This window comes from Lathyrus oleraceus, chromosome 6, assembly GCF_024323335.1.
Source record: "Lathyrus oleraceus cultivar Zhongwan6 chromosome 6, CAAS_Psat_ZW6_1.0, whole genome shotgun sequence".
NCBI classification, from domain to species: domain Eukaryota; kingdom Viridiplantae; phylum Streptophyta; class Magnoliopsida; order Fabales; family Fabaceae; genus Lathyrus; species Lathyrus oleraceus.
Genome location: NC_066584.1, coordinates 392,501,697 through 392,507,078, shown reverse-complemented (window position 1 = coordinate 392,507,078; position 5,382 = coordinate 392,501,697).

The window sequence follows — 5,382 nt, the reverse complement described above, 5'->3', positions numbered from 1 at the left end:
CCTTGGCAAATGCTAAAACCACACCATGCCATGTACTATGCAGCAGAATTGAGGCCATTCTTTCTGTCATGACAGTAGTAGCAAGGACAGTAGGACAAGACCTTTTTCTTTGGCCAAGGCAATTGGTGGAGACATGCTGATTTCAAGGAATCTTGCCTTGCCTTCACAATCCTGCCACCATACTGCAGCAGAAGGAAAAAGCATGGCCTTTTTGATAACACATCCATATTCATCATTGTGGAACAACATAGCAAAACCAACTATTCTCACATTTTCATTCAGCATTTTTGAATCAACAACAGTAGCCTAACAACCTTCATCTGAAAAAGCATTGTCAAACCCTGCTGTGCAATTAAAAAAGGGACCATACCATGCCATGTACCAAGCAGCAGAACTCATGCTATTTTTCTGTCATGGGAGAGTAGCAGTTGCTGCAGGACAAAACCACTTGGCCTTGGCATTCTTAAAACTGGCTGTCAACAAAAGCTTGGCTAGGACCTAACATGAGGCCATGCCTAGTACTGCACATAGCAGCCATGCCCTCTTCCTGTCATGAGTAACAGCCAAGCCAACAGGACCAACACACACACCCTTAGCCATCCCTCAAGGAAAAAACCTGCTAACTGCCCTTGCACTCCCCTTTTCCTGTCCAAACATAACAAAACCTTACAGCAGCAGACCAAGAAAAAATCCCACCCGCTTGCAAGACTCACCATGAACCAAACATGACTTGGCCTTGGCATCTCATTTCTTCTGCAACCAACCAGCACCTAACACTGCAGCAGCAATTGGCATCACACAAAAACGGTTTGGCCAAAGCAAATCAAAAGGAGGGATTCTCATTTTTTAAGACAGGAAACACTGGTGGTAGCAGTAACAGCAAGGGGGCATCACAAGATTGTTGGCCAAGATAGAAAGAAGCTCATCCAAAAAAACCAACTCACTCACTTTGGCATGATCAAAATGGATTCTGCTCAGATCCATTCAAAAGGAACCTTGCTATTTTGCCTTTGAGATCTTCTGTCCAAAACAAAAGCTCCAAACCAAACCCAACCTTGCCTTGCACATTATTCTTCACCATTTCCCTGCCATGACAAACCAGTAGCATAGCCAACCCTGACCTTGCTATTTTACATCTCCTTCACTCTGTCCGAACTCAAGCATCTCAAAAAACCTGTCTGCAGCAGGAAAATCCATAGCAGCCACAAGCACAGAACTCCCTCTACTCTCAAACCATCATTTTTCACCAATTTGATTTTCTGCACAAGACCTTGAAGAAACTCGAGCAAACCTTCATTCCTTCATCATCCAAGCACCATTTCTTTCTGTTTCAGCTTCAAACCAAGTAAGTTTTTCGACCCTATATTTTCTCTTATCCATGCTATGACATGTGTACCATTACCATGTTGTTAATACCATGAAGATTCCATGGCCATGCTGAAACCCTAGCGTTTGTTCCAGCAAATCTGCCCTGCTCACATATTGCTAAGTGTTGCCTGCTATTGTTGTCTGTATTGGTTGCTATGCTGTTGGTCATGCTGTAGACTGACATTGAGTTTTATGCTGCTGCTGTGCAAATTTATGACCTGTCCAGAATTTCCATGAGTAATGTTGGTTTGGTCGTTGGTTAATGTTGTTTGATGCTCATTATGCCATGTTATTATGTGATTTTGCTTGAAGTTTGTTTACAATGTTGAACACACAATGCCATGTTGTTGCTGCTGTTTGTTTTTGATTGGTGCTGCATGATGAAGTTCTTGCTATACTGTTGTGAGGTTTGGTCGAATCATGTTTTGTTGGATATGGTTGAACATGAGCAAATGCCCTGCTATTTAAACATTAGGAAACCATGCCTAGAGAATCCATGAGAATCATGTTTGAATGCTGTTTGATTGGTTGCTTGTTTGTTGGAATTTCAATTGATAATGATTGATGAATACATGATGCCATGCTAAGACCTTGCTGCAGTTTTGAAACTCTTTGATCATTTGTCCTAAAAATCCATGAGACCATGTGGTATGCTGTTGATTGCTCGATGAGTGAACATTGCCCAACTGCCATGCTTTTGTGTGGTTGATGATTGAACTTGTTTGGATGTTGATTTAAATGTGCATGAAGCTTGCCATGGCTGTTGTAAACCCTAAGGGTTCATGTGAAACTCAGAATTTTCAACTTGTTGGCCGTGTTACTGTTCCATTGGCTGGGAGCCAATAGGAACATTTTATTTGCCTTGCCAAAACGCAGTAGTTTTGATTAATGAGCCCAGAATTACACTTCTGCCATTCGTTGACTCATTGTTGACCATTTGCCATGCTATGTGTTTCATACTTTGTTCAATTATCCATCCAACTTCAACAATTCATTTTAAATTCATTTTAACCCCAAAAATTGTGGGACTTTTTGCATTAAACTCATGAATGTGTCCTTCATTTTATTGTGAATTTTAATTAATTTTTCAGTGGCTGGATTTTAAATGATAAATGATTTCCCAACATGTATGCTAAAATGATACATGGAGCCATTCCTTTTGTGAAATTGTCATGTTGTATCCAATGAGCTTGAAATTTTTTGTGGTGAAACTAGACACATTGACCTTCATTTCCATATAAAGTTTGTGCATTTATCATTTGTGGATTGAGAGTTATGATTTTTTGAAGTCATGTGTTACATTTGTTGCTACATGGATAACATACACTTTCACAATTTTTGTTCACATACTTCCTTACATCCAAATGACCCCAAATTTTGCATGAGCCTACTCTTGTATGTCTAGTTGACTTGTGAATTTTCTTGGATTTAATTGAACTATTTTCCATTTGTTTGAGATTTTTCTTCCCTGCCTAGTCAAATGTTGACTTTGTGTGACACATGTTCCCATTTCATTTGTGAAATTCTCATACTTTATTAGATGGACATGAAATTTTACATGAGATAACTAGACATCCTCATCTTTTCCATGGTTTTGATCCCATTCATTTATCATATGCCATCTCTGATTTATGAATTTTCTAAGTTGATACATGTTTGGTTGACCTCATTGAGCATGTTCAAAATTACTTTGACTTTCTGATTTTCATTGACTGCCTTCCACTTGTCCAAATGGGATGAAATTTTACATGCTTACCATGCTATGTGTTAGGTTTGATCATGATTTATTTGGTGATTTTTGAAAATGTCTAAGTTTGCTTTTGATGCAAGTCTTGCTGTTGACTTCTATGAGCTTCTGTTTGCCATGTTTTGACCTAAATGGTTCATGAAATGATGATAGTGATTGATATGGATGTGAACCCAATTGGTTGTGTTTCTTAATGGCTTGAACATGATTTTGGATATTCATCCCTTGCTGTTTGGACTTTCTCATTCACTTTTGACCCTAGGCTTGCCCTAGTGGTCCTGTTACTCACCTTTGAGTTTGTGATTTCAGGTTGACCATCAAATGGCCATTGAGACCAATTCTTTTGACTGAGCTTGCTTGAATATTGTTGTCTAACCTCCTTGTTTTGTAGGTGGCTTGGCTCACATGCCTTAAGCCTTGTGCCTTGCACATCCATGTGCCTCCAATTAACTGTTGGTGTCGGTTTCTGTTTGTTTTGTTTGAAGTTGTATACTAACATCTGCTTGACTGTTTCAGGTGCTTTAGTTGCTTTTAGTTCCTTGTGAACTTTTGCTTTGCTTTGCTTGTATAAGCAATTTGCATTGAGGTATGTCTTTTTGTCTTCATGTAGTCTGGAAGACCTGGCCTGTTACTTGGTCAGGCAACTGTCTGAAGCCCTCCTTAAGAGGCAATGTTTGTGGATGTTTAATTTTGTCCTTGCATAGAGTCAAAGTCCTCCTAAGTGAAGAGGCAATTGGTGGAAGGTAGGGATATGCAGTCTATCCCCCACTATTCAGTGTGTCATCCGCTTTGCTCACACCACTGTGTTGATGCATTGCAGATACAAACCCAAGATCTTGTACAATTGTACAGTTGAGTCAGTATTAAATGTGTAGCAGGGTTCCCACTTTCTGAACCCACACATTCTTGTCTTGAGCTCTCCCAGGCCAGGGATAAGAGCTGTGAGGTCTCATCCTCACTTCATCCTTTCATCTGCTTCACCTTAGCCCCTCAATGGCAAGGTTAAGAGCAACACTCACCCCATTCCAGAGGTTTGTTTGTTGAGGTTGATATGACCCCTTGACTAAAACCTAACCCTTGTTTGAGCCACTTGTTTGTGTATAGCGTGTGCTATCTGTGCCTGTAGGATAGTTTGACTTGCTTCCTGTGCAAGTTAGGATAGTTTGACTTGCTTCCTGTGCAAGTTAGGATAGTTTGACTTGCTTCCTGTGCAAGATAGAATTGTTTGACTTGCTTCCTGTGCAAGTTAGGATTAGTTTAGACTTGCTTCCTGTGCAAGTTAGGTTTTGCTTGGCTTGCTTCCCGTGCAAGTTAAGTATGTGTGGCTTGCTTCCTGTGTGAGCCATACTTAGGATAGGTTGGCCCTTGTGCCATTTAGCTAGAAACCTTAACTTAGGGTTGATTTTGCATGACAACATCTAGGCTCGAGTCGTAGTCTCCCTAGAGTTGTGTCTCCCTCTGTTATCTGGTTAGGCTAGTCCTTTATCCCTGCGTAGGGGAACTACATCGCCCTGATCTTCACACCAGATGAAGTATGTAGGCAGGAGATTGAGCTGATCTCTCCGGGCGCCTTTTCTTTCTTTGAGTGCGTATTTGACAGTTATAGGCTCGAGTCCCCGACTCCCTATTAACTTGTTGTGTTGTTGTGTGCTTGGAAGCTGATGTAAGTCCATCGAGTGGCATTTGGGTTCCAGTGTGAGTGTGTTTTGGTTCGGATGCTGATGTAAGTCCAGTGATTGGCAGTCGGGCTCCACGTTTGCCTGTGTTTTGTTTGTTTGTGTGCGTGTCAGCCGAGCTACGAATGCTCTGATTCTTTCTCTCGTCCGAGAAGATACGTATGCATAGGATGCGATATCCTAGCGAGCATGTGTCGTTCCCCAGTCCGAACTACTTTGACTCTGATGTCTATGCCTGATAGACTAAGTAGGCCCAGGATGCGACATCCTGCCGAGTTCAGTTTCAGTCAGTCTCTTTCCTTTCTTTCAGCCAGTGTGTGTGTGAATATTTGAGCAGTGTTTAGCAACCAATTTCCTTTCTAGTGTGCGTGGATCCCGTAGAGTACTACGGATGCGTAGGGGTGCTAATACCTTCCCTTCGCATAACCGACTCCCGAACCCATTCTCTTTGGTCGCGAGACCATGTTCTTTCCCAGGTTTACTCTGAGCGTTTCCTTTCCCTCTTTTGGGATAAATAACGCACGGTGGCGGCTCTGTTGTTCTTGTTTTCCCGCCGGTTTATCGCGCGATGCGACAGCTGGCGACTCTGCT